The sequence below is a fragment of the Castor canadensis genome, chromosome 11 (assembly GCF_047511655.1).
Source record: "Castor canadensis chromosome 11, mCasCan1.hap1v2, whole genome shotgun sequence".
Classification (NCBI taxonomy): Eukaryota; Metazoa; Chordata; class Mammalia; order Rodentia; family Castoridae; genus Castor; species Castor canadensis.
The window spans coordinates 124,525,291-124,550,996 of record NC_133396.1 but is presented as its reverse complement, the minus strand read 5'-3'; positions in this window follow the sequence as shown (position 1 = coordinate 124,550,996).

Genomic DNA, 25,706 nt, shown 5'->3' with positions numbered 1-25,706 from the left:
AGCAGTCATCAGGGCCCCTTGCTTGATGATTCTTTCTGCCTCAATTTCCCCATCTATCAAGACCAAAACAAAGCTCTTCCTGTTGACTCAGGACATGTGGAAGGACCACTTTTACAAATTAATTTGATGACACAAAGTGTGGAAAAGGGGAAGAAGGGACCTGTGATAGACTGACAACAGAGGATATTAGCTTCTTGTCAGTGGGAGTGGTGGGAGATGGGGATGGCCAGGTGATGAGGAGGATAGAGATATAGCTTTCCATCTCCTTAATCACACGCACAGATGGTTTTGTTTAGATGATACCTGAAATCACGAAGTCTGGGGAATGGACTTCTTGACCTCTAGAAGATCTTTTTCAGATCATGAGTCAGGAACACAAATTTTTGCAAGTGGGTGTTTGCTCTGGGAAGGGGGACAATGCATCTCACTGAAAGGCACTGCAGCCTTCTGCTTGCAGCAGAGGCCTGGTTCCGGTCATTAGCTGCAGGCTGGTTGCTCAGGGGCTGGCTTTCTCTCAAGCAACTATTGTCTCCTTGCCTATTCAGCTGTCAGCTCATTTCTTATGATGCTGCTGACTTTCAGCCGGAAAAGGGCCTTTTCCTTACTGGACGAGGAAGCAATCTCCCTCCAAGGAGGTTTGCAGCCCCTGCTCTCTGCTGCAAAGAAAGAACCACTCTTCCTTCAACACCATCCAGGGATCTTAGCTGACTGGAGCCCTGTGGAAATAAGGTGTGTCCTAATTTCTAGATGTGTCTAGGCTCACAGGTTACATGGGGTCCATATATGTCAGCCTAGTGGTAAAAAATGAAACACAATGATAAATCCATCTAGGATCAATTGGAGTTTGCATTTATTTTTAGAAATTAGGCAAAATCCCAAAGATATCCTGCAATGTTACCTGGGGGAATTACTGAGATTAAAAGTCCTGATGTTTAAGTCCTAGTTTCAATTCTGGAGCTAACCAAGTAGCTTATCTGAATCCAACATGTTGCAAGACTAGCGAATGATAGTAAATCACTTGACCAGAGGGTGAGCCTGGCCGATTCTCTGTATCTGCTTGAAAACAGAGCTCCTCATAGACACATAGTGTTTTATGGTACATAAAAAAGCAATAGCTATAAATCTGGGAAGTCGTGAAGTTCTCTAGACACATTTCTCACAGGAGCAAAAGGTCTTTAAAGTTTGCTTTTTGGATTCCAATTTATATTAAAATAGATTAGAGTGAGAAGAAATAGGAAGAAAATACTTTAATTCTGTGTAGGCTTCAGTTTCAGTGATCATTATTGAAGAAGTATACTTAAAAATGAAAAATGACACATGGTATCACCCTACCAGTCACTTTCCCCCTTTGCCTCTGAGATGTTTCTAAGTAAGCCCTGTTTTGAAGGGCCTACATGGTATGGGTTAGCTCCAATATTGTGGCATCTCTTCTGGGATTGCTGGTGATGCTGCTGATAGAAGTCCTACCTTGGGAAAGATGGAAAGGTGAAAAGTTCATAAGAGAGTTGAATCTGAAACAAAGAAAATCATATACACATTAGAGGGAAAAGAAGAGGGAATTTCTAAAATTGCTAAGAGAACCAATTTGCCAATTTTCCTTTGAGAGGCCAGTTCATCCCACTCTTCAGGATGCAATGGATCTCTTACATTTTCCTACTGTCTTATGAATCTTCTGGCACATGGCATCTCTTTGTCTTATTCTTTGGCATCTCTTTTCTTCTACCTTGGGCTTCTGAATAATCAGCCTTATCATGTCAGGTGACTTGCTCCCCTTAAGCATAATTAAGCCTTCACATTTACTTGAAACTTGAGCCCCTTCGGAGCTGGCCAAGCCTAGTAATTAAAATGTCCCCTTCATCTTTAATTGCTTCATTTAACATCCAGAGCAATGGTTGGGGAGCGCTTGTGTCCTCTGCAATGATCTGGTGTGCCCTGGATAACTGGCAAACAGTGCAATTGCCCACAGCTCAAGAAGATAAGTCTGTTTGGAGGCTGGGCATCTTCAAATCCCAGACATCCTTTGACCCACTGGGTTTTGTTCACTTGTTTGGGAAATGTAATTTTAATTTTCTTTGCCTTCTTGGTTATCAAGTGGGGCCTACAGAGAGAGCAGAAACTACATCTTCCAGCAAACCTTGTCATCACACAGATCATGTACTCTTACCTGAGACAGGTGCAGGGGGTGAGGAAAAGATCTAGCCAGGAAGGGCAAAGTCAGAGGTTGACTATCAGCTCTACTAGCTCCTAGTGGAGACCTTAGGTTAGCCCCTTACTGAGCTCCTTCCTGCTTCATTTTCTTCTTCCTTCACAAATGGTGTCACCTGCACTGCGAGATCACTGTGAGGAAAAAGTGAGACAAGGGAGGGAAGTTTGCTGAGACCTTACATAAATGAAAATGAACTTAAGTTGATATTGAGGCACAGAGGTCATCTGGGATCATGAGTGACTAAAAGAGATAGCGTCATTCTTTGCATGTGGGAGGGTGTGGTGACTAAATACCCCTAGACTAGATTTGTACACAGCAAGCGTGGGTGATAACGGTTAAGGGGAAAACGCTATTTTGAGCAACTTCAAGTGGATGATTCTCTGCCTCCTGTTGTCTAGGTTGCTCTTCCCAAAGAAGCATGCTGGGTGGCAGGAGGCCAGTCCTTTCCTGCCAGAGGGGTGAGGGGTGCCATGATGCCATAGTGCTCTGCTAAGAGAAGGTGGGTAGCAGGATTTCTTGCTCAAAATTTAAAGACATGGTCAGTGCAGAAGAACATGTAAGTAACTTTTCTCAAGTGTTTCATATATTAAATCCTTAGAACTATATTGGTGGCTGGCTGCCAGTAGCTCACACCTATAATCCTAGTTACCTAGAAGGCTAAAATCAGGAGGATCATGGCTCAAGGCCAGCCCCAGGCAAATAGTTTGTGAGACCCCCATCTCCAAACCAGCCAGAGCAAAATGGACTGGAAGTATGATTCAAGTGGTAGGGCACCTGCTTTGCAAGCATGAAGTCCTGAGTTCAAACCCCAGTTCTATCCCCCCAAAAATATTGGTTATACAACCAATATTGAAGGAGGGAAAAAATGAAAATATTGTCATACCCATCTGATTTTTAAAATATTTTATTATTGACAAATAATAATTGTATATTTTTATAGGGTACAATATGATGTTTTGGGACACGTCTATATTGTGGGATGATCAATTGAGACTAGCATATCCATTATGTGTCAAATATTTCTCGTTCTTTATGGAGCTCTTTCTGTATTCCAGATGCTGTGTTTGGTGCATAGGTAACTAAGAGAGAAAGCCATTCATAATACTGTTAGTTGGATGATTTAGGTTACAAAGAAAAGGGAGAAATATGCTCAAGAAAACCAAAGAGTAAGTCTTAATCTCAGAGATATGTTTTTCTCAGACTTTCTTTAAATTGCTGCTCTGTTTTCCTTTCTACCAGCTTAGTTTTTTTTTCTATGTGTTTTTCACGTGATCCCAAATGTCTACCATCCTATCTAAAATTATAAGCCTTCCAGTTCCCACACCCATCCTCATTATTGGCAAGTGTCTCCTTGTAATTAAATCTAAATTCTTGGAAAGAATTAGACCAACCACTTTTAGATACAAGTCAGGGGATTCTCCTCAGTCTCTGAATTCATGGCTCCTGTGTCGTGTGCTACTTATCCACCAATGGATCAATCAGCTATGGCTAGGGGAATGGGCAGGAAGGCCTTGCAAATTGTCTTGTATGTTCTGTTCTTTGCAGTCTCTTATTCTCACAAGGTGGTCTCCAAAATGTACCTGCCTAAGCAAACATATGTTTTCAAAGCTTCGTGGTGAAGAGTATAGACTCTGGAATCAGACTGACTGGGTTTGTATTTGGCTTTCACCATTCTAGTTTCATTCTGTCCTTAGGAAAGTTATTTAGACCTTTCTGTGCCTTAGCGTCCTCATCCATGAAATGTGGATAGTGATAACAACCACTCATGGTGTTACAAATACCCTAAAGCAGTATGGATTAGAAGGTGAACACATAAGAAATGGTAGTTGTTATTATTCATATTGTCACATACACGGGAGCACATCTACTCAGTCTCTTCCCATTAGGAGCAAACACACTGTCATGACCTGCTATTGAATGCAGAGTTATTGTCAAAGGGCCCACTTTAAATGCTTATTTTCAATCTCTAGGTGATGTCCACTTTTCCCTTGGTTGCATTCCAATAGACTTAAATAGTATATTTAATCAATATAAAATAGCAGACAAAATCCAGAAAGTTAAGATAATAAAGACATATAATAAAGTTATAATACCAATTCCTACTCAAAAAAGGAAGAAAACCATAATGAAACATGAACTCTATATTGCAGGACACCCCTCAGCCTTGTAATAGGACATACCCTTTCTGGTCCTCTGGAACAGACATTTATTTATTGGTGAGAAAATGTTGGAAGAGACCTGAGTTGCCCAGTCCTCTTTCTCAGACCAGTACAATGTGCATATGCAAAGGCCAGCATGTGTTATGGAGAAGATATACACTAGAGGACAAGGAGAGACTAGTTTTTGGACTTCTTTTGTAGTGCAATGAGTACCTTGTCCAGGTAGGAGTGCTTGAAATTCTATGACTCCAGGCCATTTAGAGGATCCTTGTCCTTGGTTTGGTACCAATGGGAAATGGAACTACTCCCGGATGTGAGGCAGAGGATATGAGCAAATGTCTGAGGCAGAGGCGAGGTTGGGTATTGAAAAAAAGGAAGTGAGTGCCAATGCTTTCCTTGGCCTTTCTAAGTCCCCTTAGTCATTGATAAAGGAGTACGAGAACGCAATCTCTTAGTTCCTTTAGTCTTGGCATTAAGGGGAAATAAGCATAACTGTCTGAGTTTCACCAACATGCAACAGATCAACCAGATTTTATTCAGAACTAGTGTATGTTTAAAGATTGGAACCTTGAGAAATTTAGGTTCCAATTGGAAAGGATGCTTGTGCTTCTATTCCAACATGCATGTGCTGAGGAATAGAATGGTAGAGTTTAATGTAGAAAGGAGGTAGTGCCGGTTTGGTAGAGCCACCTGGGAAGGTTCAATAGTGGTGACACAGTTTGGAGAGAAAGAGCCAAAAATGTCAGTTTTTGGGGAAGAGAATGAACAAAGAGTGTGTGTGTGTGTACATCTTGTGAGGCAAGAGAGAAGAGATGTGCAAAGAGACTAGAAAGGAAAAATCCATATTCTTCCATAGCTATGAAATAAGGGTGTTTCCTATCCAACCTGTCCAGGGTATCTATGTTGTTGGCAATCTAATTTCCATATTTAGGAAGAACATAAATTCCACAGATACTTTTTGTTTGCACACACAAATAAACCACACCCATTCCCAATCACAAAAATGCTGTATTCAGGAGTACCTTTCATGATAGCATCTTTCAACACACACACACACACACACACACACACTTACACACACACTGCCAGTCTCCTTTTTCTCCCTTTGATGTTTCAGCTTCATGGCACTTATGAGAAAGAAGACCCCTCTGCAGGCTGCAGTACTCTCTTCCATTCCTCTGCCTCTTCATTTAATGCCTTCCTTCCCTACTCTAAATACCAACTTTACCCTCCCTCCCTATGTTAAGAAACACTTCCCCATGTCCTTATTTGGAGAAGGGACATCTACGCAGCTGACATCCAGGGAGTAATAAATACATCCTCCTCTTCCTCCCACCCCTCCTGAAATACCGAAGACTGATTTTTCTGGAGGCAACTCTCTCTTTCAAGTCTGATCTCTATTCTTGAGAGGGACATTGACTAATGAAAAGCTGGACTTTGTGATGGTAATCATAAGTGGAGATAGGTTTTGGAGATAGGAAAGGTGGGATGAATTGATGAAGAAAAGTTAAATGGGAAATGGGATCTGATCTGCATTTTTCAGGCTGGGGAGAATTTTGATCAATTGTTAAAGGGGTGATGAAGTGCTTGACGGAGACTGATAATTCTGGGACCACTGATGATACAATATTGGAAGAGGTCAGTAGAGGTAAGGAATGAATTTCCTTGAGACATTTCTGGCTCAGATATCTTGAGTTTTAAGGGTGTGTTACTGAGGTTTCTTTCCCAAGTTTCCTATTCCCTCTTGGACTTACCTTATCACCAACATCAAGCTATAAAGAGACTTCTTTCAGCAAAGAAAACTCTTTACTAAATCTAGTACTTTTTGAAAGGGCTACTGGTCATCAGCCAGCCTGTTCTAACCCTACCCTGTTCTATTCTTGCCTCTCCAGGGCATTTTTGTTTTGTTTTGTCCCTCTCTCCCACTCCAGGTTGATGGATTCCCTTGATGTAAGAGGGAAAGGGGCCAGCTGAAGAGCTCTGTGCTTTATAACTTCATCAATGTCTGGGCAGGCGAAAGTGAGAGCCTGAATCAATGACTCGGAACACAGATTGGAAGGAGGTGTGGTTGGTGCAGTTTTAGGAGAAGATGGTGTTAAACCAACCACGTAATTCCCAAAGTACCACCCATCAAAATTAGCTGTAAACAAGCTGCTGGTAAATTTCTAAAAGAACATTTTAATGGTGAAATGACCATCTTTGAGATTATTTTGCAAGTAATTGAGTAAAATTCCCTTGTGAAAAATGTTTGGCATCAAGTTCTTGAAAATGCTTTCCCTCCTTTGTTCCTAATGGACAGAAGCACAAACAGTCTCTAATCACATGAAACACAACTCTCCTTCCCAGCCTGTAATTATGGTGGAGACCCAGAGAGATGCTAGTTAAGGACTCTGTAAACTTGTCCATTAAAAGAGCTGGAGTTATGTGGGGGTTGTGTGTGTTTTCTTTCTTTCATTTTTCTTTCTTTTTTGTGAAAGAGTTCAGATCACAACCATTTCCAGTGAGGCTGAAACTTTGACATAGATTGTCAGCGGGGGAGTAAATTATCGTCAACCAACTTTACAACACTTAAAAACCAAATAAATGCTGTTTTGATTTGGAGGGGAACCAAATTGTCCCTCTGACCCTTACCATGTTCAAGGTTCCTGCTGATTAGGAGGCTGGGCCCATGCTTGCTTAGATTTGCCAGGAAAAATAGAGGGGATTGGTCTTTTGCTTTGACATGTCAGGGGAAACAGACTCCAAGGTTTAGAGCCTATCTGTGGAGTTAATTTATCCACCACCCCCTTTCTTCACTGTGCTTGGATTTCTCTCATTGGTTACCCACCAACTTCAACATGAGGGCAATGCCAGGCTTTCAACTGAAATGATTCTCAATTAAAGAAAAAAGGCAATTTGAATGCCAAGGATTATTATTCAAAAACATTTCTCCTTCTGTTCTTTTCAATTAGAATTGCTTCTCTTCTAGACCCAAATGGGGACCATGTGCATTTTAAGAAGGAAAAGATGGAGAAGACAGAGGGTTCGGATGGGGTTCACAGAGTAATCTGTGGTCACCCAGGCTTATGTATTGGTACCCAGTCAGAAAGGCAAAACTCCAGGGTGAAGATAAGGCTGTAAGATTCTTGTTGTAAGAAAAGAATTAGAGAACTCCTTATGAAAGGAACCCTGAGCCAGTTTGGATCTTTTAGGTGATGTGATGTCGAATTGTTTTCTTCTTGTGGACTTCAAGTTCTTGTTTACTGAGTGATGCTTACTTCTCATGCTGATAGACAATCTAAGGCATGGCACCACTGTACCTTTTCAGCCCAGATTTCCACAGCTCCCCTAGATGTGCCTTGTGCACCAGCTCAACTCATTTCTTCTTGCTTCCTGGGCTAATCTTCCCTAATTTCATGCCTTTGTTCATGTGTTCTGCCTGCCTATAGTGCTTCTTTTTTATGTCTACCTATCATTCTAGTATTTGTCAAATACTATCTCTCTCAGCTATCTTTATTAATCCAACCTACTCTAACATCCCTACCTCCTCTGAAAGCCTCTAGTACTCTGTTCCTTTTCCATTAACAGTACATATATTTACATATTTGTCTTACTTCCTTTCTAGGATTATGACTAATATTTGCATAATCAGCAGTGATTAATTTCCAAGACTTAATCTGATACTCTAACGTGGTGGGCCAATTCTTTTTTAGCCATTAGAGGAGTGTTGTGATTTCCACTTGCTTTTAATGGGGCGTCCATTGTAATGGAGAGTCATTTATAATTAAATAGCTCTGAGAGGAAGGTAGAGTGTGTTAGTCAGCTTTCCCTCACTGTGAAACAATCCACTAAAGAAAAACTAATTAGGAGAAGAGATTTATTTTGACTCACATTTTCTGAGGTTCAAGACTGTGGTTGGTTAACTTCATCCTTTGGGCCCGTGGGGAGGCAGATCATCATGGTGGAATCCACATGGTGGATCAAGAACTGCTTACCTCATGGTGGACAAGAGAGAGGGGGAGAGAAAGAGAAGAGAGAGAGAGAGTTGGGGAGTTAGAAGGAGAAAGAGAGATGAAGAGGGAAAAGTAGAGGGAGAGAGGGAGAGGGAACGAGAGAGAGAGTTTGGGAGGAAAGGGCTGTGATCCCAATATTTCTTTTAACAGCATGCTTCAGTGACCTAACTTCCTTCCAACTGAACCTTACTTCCTAATAGCAACATCTATTAATAGTACCATACTGGTGATCAAGCCTTTAACACAGGAACTTTGGAGGACATTTAAGACCCAAACTATAACATATATATATTATTTTAGGCAGTTTCAGGATCTTCCAGAGAAAAATTTCCTTACTTTTTTGCTGATATCTTGACATTTCTTGGCCAAAGAAGTAAACAGGCCTCTGGCTTTTCATTGAGGAAACAGGAAAATGAGAATTGCAGCTTATATACAAATGCAACTGGAAGAGAAATAACAAGTGACTTAAATTCATACTAGGAAGCAAATAGCTCATATAAATTATTTGTTAAGAACATATTGTGATGGAGATGGTGCCTCTGGATGTTTAAAAATGAGAGGAAAAGAGAGGTATCAGAAAAGGTATAGGAACAAGGAGTAACAGATATAAACTAGATTTCTCAACATTTAGCATCAGTCCAGGTTGGAATTAGAGATTCCTTCGATTGGCAGGACTTTAAATTGATCCTGACCAATTCCAAAATCCAGGCAAGTCCTGAATTCTCTAGATAGTGCTAGGTTGGATACTATATGATACCATGAGCTCCTTTGTAGAATAGAATTTCTTTCCTGCTTCATTCATTTATTGGAAAGTTTTGATGTATATTAAAATGAAAATTCCTCCATTTCTTCTAACTTTAGTGAAAAAAATTTAAAAAGCAGCATTTGCCTGAAAAAAGGGCAAAAAAAGAGAGAAACTCTAAGGCCATTGGACACCCATAGGGAGAGAGGAGATAAAACCTCATTCTGTTGTGAGCTAACTGAATCCCTTCCCTCCCCTTCCCCATAATCATTTCCTATGTACTTAGCTCCACCGTTTGTCTGTCATGTAGCATCATTGGCGATGCTTCCTTCCTTCTGTCAAGTTCCCACTCCCGATTCAATTTCAAATTGAACTCCCTCCCACTTTCTCTTATTCTAACCCAGAGGAGATGGAGAACAGCTGGTCACCATCTTCCTTATGATAACCCTTCATATGGTGTAATTTTATTTCCTTAAATTAATGACAGTGTGTTGGGTGCCTTCCATCTCAGACACATTTTAATAGATGCTTTTAACATATGGAGGGCTGAAGGAGAGAAAACAATGCCTCTGTCATGTTTGGGCACATCCTAGATTTGAACATGATTAAACCTCAACAAAGCTGATGGCTTCTGATTGGAGATAGAATTTAGGGGAATTTACACATCACAGAGAACCTGTGAGGAGTCAGGATGGTGTAAGTCAGTGCAGTGTGCCCACGAGTGAGGTGTGATAAGTGGTACAATCCAAATCGTAGTTATTTATCTGGGATCAATTATTTACTAACTTAATAATATTTCTGCCATGATATATGAGCCCTATAGTAAGAAATATTCCCACTTTCCATGTGCCAGCATTCTGTGCTCACAAGGCAAGAAAAAGTTGCATTAGTGGGTTTTCATTACTCTTAGAGACCTGCTCGTATCTGTGGCAGTTCTGGGGAAGGGGGGATATGCTTAGAAAAATACAGATTTCTAGATGTTTTCTAAGCTGTTCCCTGAATTTGAAATCTTGGAATTCTGCTCCCCCTCCAGTTTACCCTACTGTCATTGGTCTTCTAAGCCACCTTTGCAGACCTGTCTACACCCTCCCATTCCTGCACTTGCCACCTTAAAATGGGTTTTCATTATTTTGTTTCTGGAGTTTTATGGGAGTTTTTTTTTTTTTAATATTTTTCCCTCCTCTGGGATTATAAAAAGATCTGCTTTGAATTTAATTGATTCTCCCCGTCTTTCTCTTTCTTTGTGTCTCTCTTCTTCTCTAATTTTCTTGCCCTTCATTTTTCTCTTTTGCTCCTTTGTCTTTTATCTATAGCAGAATCTAATTGTGTTATTTCCTGGCTGAAGTATGGGCTGTAGAGTTTGTGTGTTAGTTCAGTTTCTGCTGCTGTAACAGAATACCACATGCTGGGTAAATTGTAAACTATCCAAGTTTATTCAGTTTATGGTTCTGGAGGCTGGGAAGTCCAAGATCAAGGGACTGCATCTTACTATGCCATAATATGAGAGAAAGGATCATGTGGTAAGAGAACATGTCAGAAAGTGGGAAAGGGACAGAAGTTTTCTCTTTCTCTCAAGAGAAAGGCTTTATGAGGACAGTGTCTTCATGACCTAATCACTTCTTATAAATCCCTCTCAACACTGTTACAATGGTAATTAAATTTGAACATGAGGTTTGCAATAGACTTCAAACCATAGCAGTTTTACCCCAGCTCTGCCAGTTACTAGCTAAGTACTCTTGGGTAAGGTACTGAATCTCCACCTTGTATTCCTCATGTGTGTGGTAAAGAGTTTGAGGGTCAATCCTCCAAGATCCTACCCCCAGTTCTAATTTTCTGAGAATGGCTCTGTGTAATGTCTGCCTCCCAAAGTCTCATGGTTCTTTGAGACCAAACTAAAATGTCATCTCTTTCCTGAAGACTTTTCCGCCGTACAAGTTAATGAAACCTCCCTTCTCTGAACTGCTGCATTAACCTACTGCATGCCTTCCAGTTCTTTTCACTTTTTGCTTATATTGTATTATTTCTCTTTGTGGGGGAGATTCTACACCTTATGTCTTGTTATTTTATTCTTCCTGTGCATTATGCCTGGTCCTATTCTCTGTTCAATTCTGGTGCTCAAATTAGGATAGGTGATCTTTCTGTGAGTGGCAGGCAGTCAGCTCAGGGTTTTGCTGTAACCATCACCAAGGTAAGAGAGAGACCATGGAGCGTGACTTCACAGGTTTGGGCCATGGCCAGAGGTTAAGTACAGGGCTGGAGGGGGTGAGGTAATGAGTTCAGCCAGGAGCCTTAAGGAGGGGCTCCATCTGTACCAGCATGATGCCTAGCATACAAAATGTGCTCAAAAAATGTTGGATGAAGGAATGAGGCAGGCAGAGACACACAGTGCTTCACATTTGTGATTCATTCATCATTGTGCATTTTTAAATACTCTCCAGTTATTCTTTCACATTTGCTCCCAAAACACCAACTTGGAACATACGATGGGGTGTGTATAATTCCTCCTCCTTTATAGAATTGGAGGTTGTATATCTCATAAATTTGATCAAGGTGCTGTGCAGTGGCCACGGGCTGGACACTGAGGATAAAAATAGAAATAGAGGTAATCCTGCTGTCTGTGAGAGAGGCCACAGTCTTGAGAGGGAGGTGGACAGACAAGCAGGCAAGAAAACCCACCATTTCCATGCAGTATTAGATAGCAATACCTGCTGTAAGCAGGGGGAGGGGGGAGCAGAGGGGACAGTCTGTGTGGTTTGAGGGAAGGATTTCGAGATGGGCATGCTTGGGTGAGTCTTTTTTTCAACTTGGAATTGGGTTTGAACTCAGGGCCCAGAGCTTGCTCCAGAGAGCAGACTCTACACTTGAGTCACATATTTAAGACTTGCTCAATGAACAGAAGCAAGTGCAAGAACCCAGGAATCTTTAATTCCAAGCATAAAACTATTTCTTTTGGGGGAGAGAGGTATCCAAATGCAAAATTGTTTTTAACTTGTAATTCAAAGTCGCTTTTCCAGCTGAAAGAATAAATAAATAAATAAAAGCAGGTCTACTATTTGTGTTACAGGAAAAGGCTGGTGTCAAACATTGAACTATGTAAGTTCACAGGTAACTTTTTCATGTAAAATTTATGGCAAAGCTGCAGAGACAGAAAGGTCCCCTTTTGTAACCCCAACCCCACAGTCAGCCTTTGGAGCTGCTGCTTTAGGAGGCAGCCGTTAATGGCTGGGGCTCCAGCTGGTGCATTTCTGTGTGCTGGGTCTGGGTTGCCTCAATCTGGGCTGGTGAGACAAAGGGATGAATGGTCTGAGGTCTGCAAAGGTGGGAAAAGGGAGGCGGGCAGAGGAGGGGCTGGTGGCGGGGTGACTGACTAATTGCTTTGTTCTGTGGTAGGAGGCCTTTCAACAACAACAACAGCTACTTGAAGGGCCATTGCTTAAGTGCTTTTCATCATCGTTACCTCCTGTCATTAATCCCATCAGCTGCTTCCATCAGCTCATTGCTAGTCAGGGGCCATGGAGTGTCACAAACTAGCTCTTGTTTGCAGCTATCTCTCTCTCTGCCTTCATCCAGAGCCAGGCCATGTTCCTCTAAACTCTTTTTCTCTGGCCGTTGGTGTTCAACCTGTTCCTATATTTGATGGGTCCTTCTGTTAAAGGGCCTGCCTGCTGATGGCTGTCCCTAGCCATTTGCACATCCCCGACTAGATTGAGAGAGAAGGCATGGCTGTTGCTCACCTGCATGGATGGCTCTATAGCTGTTGTCAATCTTGACTTTCATCCTGCCCAATGCCCTGTACCCCTATGTACTTAGGCTCTTGCTGCTGCCCTGGTCTTATAAGGACCAAGGAAGCGATTGCTTTCTAGGATGCCAGAAAGAATCTTTCTCCGTTCAGTTCTAGTGTGCCAAGACTACATTAGAACTCACACTGACTACTCTGAGAGTTGTTAGCATTAAGTGTTGATATGTGCCAGGCAATACAAGTAACCACACGCGTATTTCATCTTCTAACAGTGCTGAAGATAACCTTGTTTCTATTTTATAAACAAAAAACTAAGCCTCAGGGAGGCTAAGTAACTTTATTCAGATCATGTTAACATGACCCCACTTTTTATGATTTCAAAGTTGTAATTTGAGGTTGCTTTATGTGGCTAGTTAGTTTATTCTTTAATTAGCCCTATGGAAGAGTGATGAAAAGGCTGGATTTGGAATGAAACAGAGTAAAATTCCTGCTTGAGGCATTTAATAAATGAATTAGGTTAGCTACTTCTATTGGCTCTCAGTTTTCATTTCTATAAAATGGAGATTTATATCTTCCTCATAAAGGATTAAATGAAACAATATATATAAAAACGCTCAATCCAGAGTCTTCAAAAACATAAACCACATGTGCCAATAAGGCAATTGAGCAACACCACTGAGCTTATAGGAAGTTGTTTTATTTGAGTTGCTGCCTTCTCAACTCCTGTTTCTTTACTTTTTAATACTTACCATCAGTAAGAAGAAAAAAATAGGTTAAACCATGGTAACAAATGGCCTCTGAATGTTACTGGCTTGCAACAACAAAGGTTTATTTCTCCCTCTATGCTATGTGTCTTAGTCTGTTTGAGCTGCTATAACAAAATGCGGTAACTGGGCAGCTTACAAACAATGGAAATTTATTTCCTATAGATCTAGAGGCTGGGAAGGCTAAGATCAAGGTTCTTGTTCACAGAGGATGACTTCAATGTCTTTACACAGAGGAAGAGGCAAGACAGTTGTGTGGAGTCCCTTTTATAAGGACACTAATCCATTCATGAAGGCTCTACCCTCACGACTTAGTCACCTCCCAAAGGTCCCATGTAATAATATCATCCATTGCTTCGGGGGGTTAGGATTTCATGAATTTGGGAGGACACATTCACATCATAGCACTGTATGTCCATATATTGAGTTGGCTGGGCCTTTTTACACCAGGACTCAGAGTGAAGGAGCACCCCTGGCTGATATACACTTGGCAATGGTGGCAGAAGGAAAAAGGCATTATGGACAGGTAGACCATAAGCAGGATCTGAAAGGCTGTGCTTGGAAATGACACCTCTCACTCCAGCCCACAGTTAATGGTCAACATTAGTGGTCAGCAAAATGTTGAGTTCAACATTTTGCAGATCTGTGTGATGCTCTTATGGGGAGGGGCATGCAGAGAGTTGCAAACAGAATATTTAGCAAAGAATGAGACAATCTGTCCCAGCTGTAAATAGAGCTACTTTTGATTTCAGTAGTCTTGAATTTTACTGATTTTGGTCTTGTCTTATGTACTGCTCAGATTTGCTTGGGGATGTTTAGGTTTATTTGTCAGTTTTGATGAACCAATGTATTGCTTAAAATAACAAAATATGCTCAGGCCCAAAAAACTATTTTGTTACTGAAATTCCTGGAGGAAAAGTAACTTAGTTATTGCATGACTAAAAATCTCTAGCACCAGCCCCATTTTCCCCCTTTAGAGTAATTGTTTTGTAATGCTATTCTTGATAATGCAATATTTCTTAGAAATGCTTAGTTTTATAGCAGGAAAGAGTACATATTTTTATTTTTTATTTTTCAGAGACCTGAGCTAGAATAGCTTTTGGTTGTCTCATGTACCAGAAAAAGGATGTGGAGTAGCACCAGGAGACTGGCTCTATCAATTTAATTTTCCCTATTCACATGTCCATTTGCCTGAACCTCTCTGACAGCATTTATCTCAGTTTTGCTATACTTGAGTTGCTTATTTACTCACTGATTTATCACAGTCTTCTACTAGATTATCAGTTCCTGGAGGGCAGCAACTACTTCTTTCTAGTCTCTGCACCTCTTCTGGTTCCTGGTGCTGCTCTAAATAAGATTTCTTGAATTGAACTGGGTGAAGGCAAGAATTAGCCTTAAATGCAGTATGAAAGAATGGTTACTTTCCTCCACTTCCTCAGGTTAAAAAGCTGGATGAATGTTTTCTCCTGTATAAAAAATAAAGTAGGATTTGCCTAACTATTCTTTATTGGTCTTCATTTGCTCCTGTTAAGGACAGTGCTGACAATGCAAGTCAAATGCTGATAACTTTCTCTTCCATTCTCACCTCACCAAACATTTTCTTGTGAAGCCTACTGTTAGAGGTGCTTTGTAGGGTGGGTGAGAGCTGGCTCAGAGGAGAGTGAGAAGGGGAGGGGAGATTAGGTACAAAACACAAACAAATCAAAAACAGAGAGAATTGCATATCTTGCTAGCTGAAAGAAAAAAAAAAAGAAAAGGAAAAGAAATATGAAGTCCTGATAAATTCTATTATATTAAATTGAGAGGAAACATTTCTTTCTCTGATTTTCTTGGCTGAGACCTTGGGTCAGCAGAACAGAGCACAATGTTAGCTGTGGTTGATTCAATATCCTTTTGCCTAAACACAAGGGCAAGAGACAAAGGCTAGAGAGTACTATACAAAATGATTCTGTTAGGTATCTCTAAATAGGTCTTGAAAGAGGGAGGAGAATTCTGCTTCTTTACATAATCATGAGTTTATTACAGCTCGTTTAGGAACAACATTGATTACCTTGTTTACCAAAGCAATGCTTGGAACTTGGCACAGATTTCTAAGGGTAGGTGAACCTGTGCAGATTTCTGGTATGTAACCCCAGGAGCTCAGTCACTCCTGCTGCTTGGGATGCCTCAATGCTCAAGGGAGTCTAGATCTTCTGTTAGGTCTTGTCTGCTGGATACCCCATTCTCTTCACACCAGCCTTTATGATGCTCCCCACTGTTCATGAACACACGCACATTTTAATTTATATTTCTGATTCTTGACTAGATGATGTAGATGAACACTGCTGATAAACTTTTACATAATGTAAAGTTGTTTTGGCAGTAGGATGCAGGAGGGAGGTAAGAGAGGGGCACAGAAAAAGGGCAACTGGGCCGGCATCTTCTACTTTCTACTCATATGTTATTTTATAGCTTGACAAAGCCCTTCTGCAGCTAATAACCCTGCTCTGTGATCCATAGACCTGAATTCCAGCCCTACATTTGACTCTTTTAACTCATGTAGTTTTGAGTGTCTCCTATTCTGTGAAAAGCCCTGGGGGACACAAAGATGAAGAAGTCATCATAGCCTTGCCTTTGAGAGATTCAACAGTTAGTAGAGAATCATGTCAACTCATAAAAAAATGTGATGAAAACACCAACATGATAATGTGTGTAAAAAGGCATAGCTATGGCTTTAGGTATTCAATCAATAAATGTGAGCTATTGTTAACATTATTGCTGTTATTGATACTTAGTGCTAATAGAAGTGCATTCAGTGTGCTACAGGGCCACCAAAGGAAATTTGTACCTGAGGTGTTGGTGTGGATGCAGGTAAAGCCTCCCTATGGAATATAGCTTTGGGCCATAGTATTAAAGGGAAAATGGCAGCTCCATAAGTAAGCAAGCGAGGGGTGGGAAGCCATGTGGGGGAGGAAGAAAATAAGGAACACTGTCGCTTTGGAGGGAACCATTTGGTCAATGCAGGAACTTATGGGAGAGTGTGCATGTCTGTGTGTGTGAGTGTATAGTATATGTGCCTATGTGTGTGCTTGTATGTGCGAGTGTGTGTACCTGAGGTATACCTGAGTGTGTGTGTCATTTAGCTTGTCTAGAAAATAACAGGTGATGAAGTAAAGGGAAAGCCTCAGATGCTGGTTGAGGAATTTGGATTTTGTTCTGTTTGTTACAGGAGCAAAAAGCATTTCATGTATTTCAATCAGATTTTCACTTTAAAAAGCTTACTCTGCCCTGATTAGTCACAGCTGACGAGCATCTACTACCCTCAGTTTTCTCATATTTTATGGGTATGATAGTCCATGAACTGCTCACCAGGTAAGCATTGTGCATGCATCACAATGAGAAATAAGGTCTTCTTTTTCATGATGTGGTCTTAAACATGCCTTATAACATGTCTAATTACTTCAGAGTCTTTGCTTATATAACCCACCTCTTCCTTTCTCCATAGCATATCTACTTCCTACCTCCTTTGAGGAGGTAGTCAAAGTTACTTCTGCCTTCTGCATTTGTTTTCTATTGCTGTGTAACAAGTTACCACAAATTTAGTGGCTTAAAACAACACCCATTGATTATCTCCTAATCTCAGGTGTTCAGGCTGTTTAGGTGGGTCTTTGTTTCAGGGTTTCGTAAGACTGAACCCATGGTGGAATTCAGGTTGCATTCCTTTCTGATCTGAGTCTCCTCAGGAGCACGAGTCTGTCAACGTGGTTCAGTTTCTTGCAGTCATGGGATGGAGGTCTCTATTTTTTTTCTGTTCATCAGTCAGGAGGCTCGGTCCACTGTAAAAAGGCTCACCTAACTAGGTTGAGCCCACCCACACTCAAGGAGAAGAGATTACACAGGGCATGCATACCAGGGGGTGGGAAGATTGGAGACTCTTAGAATTCTTCTACATGCCTTCCCTCACTGTCCTGAAGTTTTTTACCTTCTTGAAATTCCTAAAGTTCCTGTGGTCTGTTATCATCCACTCCATGTAAACATTTAATTGCGTACTGTGTGGTATTACGTTTGAGCTGCTGCAACCCTTCACCTTCTAGAACCGGGAGGATACCATCTTCCTGTTTCTCCTCCCTATCCTCTACCATCTTCTCCTTCCTTCTTCTTCTTCTCTCTTCCCTCTTTTCCCTCTTCTTCCTCCACCTCTTCCACCTTTGAACTCCATTTCTGTGTTTTCTCTGGAGACCTGGTTTAAAGGGGTGGGGAATGCCTTGATAAAACTCAAATCAACTCTTCCTCCTCCTTCTTCTCTGAACTCCCATTCAGTGCTGGGAAGACTAAAAACTTAAAAGTTGCTGCCATTTTCTCTGCAGCATTTTTTTTAAAAACTCTTTTCCTGAACTTCGCTGGGCATATGTTCCTTATTGCCATGCTAATAATACTCAGAGCAATGACTTGCAATGGAAGAATGCTCCAGGGCTTCAGGAGAGCACACTGGAATTCCATGCCACACGATATCTCTGTGGACACACTCAGTGCAGTGCTGTAGATTGGAGGTACTGAATTTTGGAGCCTCAAGGTAACTGGAAAAACAGCCTTATTTGTGAATAAGAATACATTCTTTTCTTTAAAAATGCATGATTCACTTTCGGTTAATGTCATGCAGCAGCTTAACTAAAGCTTAAGTTTGCTCCAATAGGTAATCCACCTTTGAACTCTGTTCCTGTGTTTTCTTTGGAGACCTGGTTTAAAGGTGGGGGTGCCTTGGTAAGCCTCAAATCAACTTCCAAGCATTTTATCTCTTGGGATTAACCTTCCCAGGAAGGTATGGTGTGTTTGGAAAACAAATGAATGGCAAATGCCGTTTGAGGCAATCTATGTCCACCCAAGTAATGGATCCTGACAGGGCCTAAGAGATGATAAAGCGTATGAACTACTTTCCATGCAATAAGTACAGCCTAGAGCTGCTCTTTTGTTAACGCTACCTCTGGCTATTGCACAGTGAAATCACTCAATAACTTTTGATGTTGAGTTTGAAAAAGGAGTGCCGTCCCTGTTTATTTTTTTTCACATTTGTTGCAATGGCAGATTGTTAAGACAAGGCTGTGAAATATATAGGTGCATGGCCTTGTCCTGGCCAGGTCCAAATCCAACCCACCCACATTGTATATACAGACCGATGTTTAAAGTCAGAAGATGGCTGTGGATATCCAGGGAAGACAGATGTACTGTGTATATAGAGAAAGTGTATACAATGGACTGCATTTCAATGTATACACAGAGAAATACATGCTACACATGGTTGTTGTTGGAGGAACAGGGCTGAGAGTAAAAGAATGATGGACTCCAACTTTTTAGAGTCTCATTATTGAGTTTTTGTTGAGAGGCAGAAAATACTTGGTGAATAGAAATGTATCAACAGGTCTCTAAACTTATTAGTTTTATTATCACTGCAGAATCTATGAGAATCTAGAAAATCTAGGACAGCTTGTGACCCATTCTGGCCCACTGCTGTAATGCTCACTGGGTTCAGAGCATCAGACTAAGTGCTAGCCAGGTGGGAAGCTGCACATGATGAGTAAAATGGTGATAGGTTGGCTGATTGGCTAGGGAGAAAGGCTGGACCATTGCTCTCTTCTGGTGAAGATTTTTATTAAAATTCATAGGAAATCAGAACTGAAAGCAATCCTAGAGGTTATCTCAGCAAATCTCTCATTGTGCAAATGAGAAAACAATTGAAATTCAGATAAGCTAAAAATAGCTTATAGGAAGGTCAAACCATTAGGTGGCAGCTAAGAATGCCTGGCGCTCAGCTCCTCTCACTCCTAGTTCATTCTAACTCTTCTCCCATGGTCACTCACACAGAAAGATCTCAGAACCTCAATCTCACATAGACTTAGAACATTCAGTAAGTGTTTATTGAGTGGCCAGTGAATGCAGGGCTTCTTACTTAGCATGTAGAAGGTAACTAAAAAGCAAATAAAAGGCTTTTCTTGCTGCAGAAAGAAGCATTTTTCACAGACTTTCAGAAGTTTCTCCTATTCCCTGGTACTCAAAGAAATTCTACCACAATGCTCCATTATTATCTTAAGACTTATGTATCTATTAAAATGCAGTTATCTTCAGAACAGGTGTCACCTGCCACCTACTCATTTTCTCTCTGAATGAGTTCCCCAGAACTTTCTGATGTAGAAAAAGACAGCAAGAAATGTCTGAGGGAATTAGAGAGAGAGGAGAGGCACCTAAATGAAGGTTGATGTAAAGATGGGGCTAATGAACAAATTTCATTGGATCAGTTTTCCAGAGTCAGCCTAATAATGAAAAGTATGGATTTTCCTGGGGTACAGGGATAGAGAGAAGGGGAAATATTTGTAATAGATCACAAAAATGGCCATGTTCTCCATCTCTTGGATTTGGGATGGTTTTATGACTTGCTTTGGCCAACAGAAAGTGATATACTGGCTTTGAATTCAAGCCTAGAGAAGTTTAGCATCCTCTCTCTCTCTTCCCTGAACTCCCCCCCCCACCACCCTGTCCGTCCCGCTCTCTGTGCCTATAACCACTGTTAAGTGGCTAGCTAGCTGGACGATGAGACCCAATGGAACACAGATGAGCCCTTCCAGATGAGACTTCTTAGATCATCCAGACACTGTTGACTGTTATAGGCTGATTTGTGTTGTAGCAAAATTCAAATGTTGAAATTTTAACCACGAGAACCTCAGAATGTAACTGCATTCAGGGATTTAAAAAAAGTGTTCAAAGAGGTAATTAAGTTAAAACAATGTGTTTTCATTGAATCCTTAACCAAATTGTCTATAAACGGAAGCTATGGCTTGGCAAGATGGAAAATGGATGAATGGACAGATAGACAGGCAGAAAGACAGACAGACAGACAGTTTCTAACCCCTCCACATTCTCTGTAGGTTGTTGTTTCCATGAGCGTAGGGACATTATCTGTCTGGCTCATCCACTGTCTTATTAGAGCCTGAAATAGTGCCTAGCACTTGTTAACACTAAACAAACATTAATGGATAGATGAATCTGCGCCTCTCAAGAGTAGTATCCCTGCAAGCCAAAACAAATAAAATTTCTCCCTTAAAAAAACTCTTCTTTTCAGAAGAGTTTAGAAAGATATGTATATATACAGAAAAAGAGACCCTTGAGAAAACAAAGGGGAGATGACCACATACGTGCCAAGAGAGACTCCTTGGAAGAAATCAACCTTGCTGACCAAACTCAGACCTCAGACCTGACATCCAGAAAACAAAATCCTGTTGTTTAAGTCACCCAGTCTGTGTGCTCTGTTATGCATTCCAAGCAAATGAACACAACAGCCTCACAACTAATCATAGGCACATGTGCCAGCTTTGTCAAGATTAGCCAAGACTGACTTGGATTAGCAGAACTATACAAATGATCCTAGCCCAAATTGCCAATATACAGAAGTGTGATATTGACAAATGCTTTTTCTTTTAAATTTCTAAGTTTTGTGTTGGTTTTTCACACAGCAATAGATAACTGATACAATAACTGATACAATTATGCAAATGTATAAATGTTGAGTTGATCCACAGAATTCATAGCCACAGAACTCACTAGTCTTTGTGGAATGGAAGTATGTGCAAAACTTATCACTGGACCAGAGTTTACTATGTGGTAATTTAACTCTACCAGTCCTCTTGTGCCAAATACCAATGCCATCAGCAAAAACAACGAAGTTCTACTGCTTTTCATCTTTTCTCAGTTGTGATTTTTTGCCATCTGGTATAAAAAGCTTCTCAATTGGGAGTCAAACAACTTATTTGACTTAGTGCCAGAGCAACCTTCAGAGGTCAGGTTATTACCCGTGGACTTAACAGGAACAGTGGTCTAACATGGTGGTGTATGAAAGAAATGCTATGTGTATTGTACTAAATTCTGGATAGGATTAGTAGAACTGTCAATTTGTGTGTCTTTGGTGAAGCTCTTTAAGTTATCATTTCCTTATGTATACAATTTGGATAATAATCTGTTATTGTGAGATTGTATTACATATGTTAAATTCATATAATTGCAAATAGCACAACATTCCGAACATAGTAGTTAATAAAACATTAGTTGTCTTTTTTCCAATGTTACCACCACAGAGAGGCTCAGATCCATTTATCTACTAATGTCTGTTTAGTGCTAACAAGTGCTAGGCATTATTTCAGACTCTGACACGACAGTAGATGAGCCAGACAGATATTGGCCTCCAATTTCATGAAGACTACATTCTATGGGGAACAGGAAGGTGTTAGAAGTTATTTGTCTATCTATCTGTCTGTCTGCCTACATGTCTACCTACCCATCCAATTCAATCATTTATCTTTGTCTGTCAATCTTTTTATTCCTTTGTAGCATTGAGGATTGAACTCAGGGCCTTGTGCATCCTAAAAGGCAAGCATTTTACTATTGAACTATGTCCACACCCTGTCTATCAATCATTATCCTTTATGCATCAATTGTGGGGCACTCATGACATATTGAGGTACTGCTCTCATCCCATTATCAATAATCAGATCAGCTTTCCTTCTCTTTGTTATAGAAATTGGACTTCTAAGTAAAGTTGGATTTGAAGGAATAAAACATGAAAGAATAAAAAGAAGTTTGAAAAGCATTCCATTTGTTCATCTGCCTTGGGGAATTCCATGTTTTTCTCATGTAAATGGTTTTACAAGTTAACTCAAGCTACTACTTTAAATTGACAATGCTATAAAAATATAGCATATAAAAAGAAAAATTAAAAAATATGGCATGTTTCTCCTTAAATAGAGTATGTGGAAGATAGAGTACATTGAACATGGTACACACTTTTCTCAATGGTTCCAAATACACAACTTCTCTGAAGCATTTAATAGCAAGTGTTGAAATTCACTTAAGCATCCATGACTCTCAAGTTTTTGGTATTCTTCCTACTTTTGAAATCACTTTGTTCTCAGTTTCCTTAATCTATATCTGCTCCTTAATTGCTACAGAAAATTTCCTTCGATTTTCTTCATTCCCCATCGACATGATTCTTTTTGTTCCCAGTGTCAACAATCATCTGGCAGATGATTCCTGACTTTGTATCTCTGAACCCATTTCCCTAAGGGGAATAAAACATTTCGGCTTCTTCTGGAGTAGGCACCCAGAGGTGCCAGAGGCCTCACTAACACAAGTTCAACCTTGACTCATGTTTCTTAAAAGCAGCTTGTACTCTTACCTTCCCAAGCTATGGGGTGAATTTGCCTGTCAGTCGCCCTACTTAGAACCTCAGAGGACTCGTCATTTAATCCTGCTCTGTCATTCCTGACTTCAAGTAGTTTCCAAGATCTGTTGATTCAATTTCACAAAGTACAACTGCTTATTACCTTGGCTCAGGACCTCATTTTTTTCTCATGTGGACTGTTGAAATTGTCTCCTACCGGTCGGTCCCCTTACCTTTATTATGTGGCTTTCAAAACTCTTTTATCTACTGCTTTTAAAGTCTTTTCCTAAAGTAGAGTTCTGATTACATCCATTGCCTACTAGAACATCTTTACAACATATACACAATGGAGTTTTACTCAGCTACTCAGGCGCAAGGAGTAATGACACCATGTGGTTTAAAGGTAAATGGATGCAATTGGAGGACATCCTGTTAAGTAAAGTAAACCAGGCTCAGAAACACAAAGGCTATGTATTTGGAGATAGATCCAAAACATAAGTATACACACAAAGCAAACATGATCATGTACAAACTCATATTTAGAGCATGTTTGTAATAGTGGAACTACTCTATGGAACTCGGGGAAGGAGAGAGAGGAAAAGAGAATGGTAGAGAGTCAACAATATTGACTCTGTGCAAGTAGAGGATGTAATGATATGCACTGAAAGCTGTGAATAACGGGAGATAGGAAGGAAGGGGTAAAGGAGAGTAATACAAAGGGTTAAATGGACCAAAGTAAAGTATATTCACAGCAGGGATACATCGAGAAATCCCTTTGAACACTGACTTAGAAATTAGTAATGAAAGACAGGACTGTAAAATAGGTAGTGTGTGTGTATGGGGGGGGTACTTGTGGGAGGGGGAAGGTGAATGGAGGAGATTAAGGTAAGGGGATATATGGTTGATGGGCTTCATATACTTATATGAAATAGAACAATGAAACCTCTTGCCATTGCTCTGTGTGGGGTGGGGAGAGGGTGGAGGAGAAGAGATGGTGGGGGTAATCTAACTAATGTACAATATAAGCCTATTCTGAACTGTCACAATGAATCCCCCCATGAAGAACAAATCTATCCTAATGAAGAAAAATTTTTTTAAAGAAAAATCTTTATGGATTTCTATTGCATATAGAATAAATTCCACATTCCTGAATATACCACCCTCTTTGACTTGATTCCAACTTGCCTTTCTACATTACTCTTTATATATCTCTGACTTTGAACTTGCCTTGTATTTAAAATGTTTGTTTGTGTTTATCTTTATGCTTATTCTCACCTTTTTCCACTTTTTAAATTTCACCTTTTTTAAGATATAATTTTAGATATTTTCTTAGTGAGAAAGTTGAGTATTCAACAGTTGTTTACCTATAAGCCTCAGATTTATGCGGATCATTTGCACTATGCATATTTGACAAAAAAAGACTTGTTCATATCTAAAAGAACTCTTATAATTCAGTAATAAGAAAGTTATGTCCCAGTTAAGATTGGCCAACAGATTTCATTCACAAAAGAATATGTATGGGGGCGGGGGGAAAGGGGGAGAAATGACCCAAATATTGTATGCACATATGAATAAAAGAAAAAAAAAATTAAAAAGCTGGGTGCAGTGACTCATGTCTGTAATCCTAGCTACTCAGAAAGCAGAGATTGGGAGGATCACAGTTTGAGTCCAGACTTGGCAAAAAGTCAGCAAGGCCCCATCCCAACCCATATAAAACTGGTTATGGCGATGTGTGCCTGTCATCTCAGGTATGTGGGAAGGATACATAAGAGGATCCTGGTCCAGGCCAACCCTGGGCATAAATGAGAGACCCTATTTGATAAATAACTAAAGCAGCTCAAGTAGTAGAGTGCCTGCCTAGCAAGTGTGAGGCTTTGAATTCAAACTTTAGTATCACACACACACAAAAGAATATGTATAAGTGGCCAATAAGCACATAAAACTGTGACATGAAATACATTATATACTGATTAGAATAAATAAAATTAAATCTGACCATCCCAAGTGTTAGCATGGCTGTGGAGCAACTTGAACTCCCATCACTGCTGGTGAGATAGTAAAATGATACAATCACTATGAAAAACAGTTTGGCAATTTCTTGCTAAGTTAAACATCTACTGAACATATGCCCCAATAATTCCTCTCTGAGGTATTTATTCAAAAGAAGTGAAAACACATGTCATTACTAAGACTAGTCCCTGACTATTTACGGCAGCTTTATCTGAAATGGCCCCAAACCAGAAACAGCTCAAATACCCATCAAGCAGTGAGTGGATAAAACAATTGTAAAATATCTCAAGAATGAAATTCTATTCAATAGTTAATAGGAATGAACTACTGATATATAAAATAATGCTCATGACTGTCACAATGTGATGAATGAAGAAAACAAGACACAAGAGCCATATATCTGATATGATTCTATTTATATGAAATTCTAGGACAGTCAGTGTTCTGAGAGCAAACAAATTAGTTATTCCCCGGTCATAGAATAGCAGGTCTTGAGAGGACTTTTTGGCCTAATGGGATTATCCTATTTCTTTTTTTTTAATAATAGTTACAAGAGAATGTACATTTGTCAAACTCATTGAACTATACACATAAAATGGATATACTTTGTTACGTGAAAATTGTAATCACAATAAAACTGATTACTAAGTACAAAGATACTTTTATCCTTGATTTCTGGCACTTACCTATAAGAGGAACATCACATCATCACTCAGACATTAATTTCTTTATTTTAGATAAACTAAAAATATGTCTATTGGGGATAAATATGATCAAAATACATTATGTGCATATACGGAAGTGTCACAGTGAAGCCCCTTTGTGCTAGTGAGATATGCTAATAAAAATCTAATACACAGTTTCCAAATCCAGATGAGATAAATGGCTAATAGCATGAACTCTTTTTTTATTT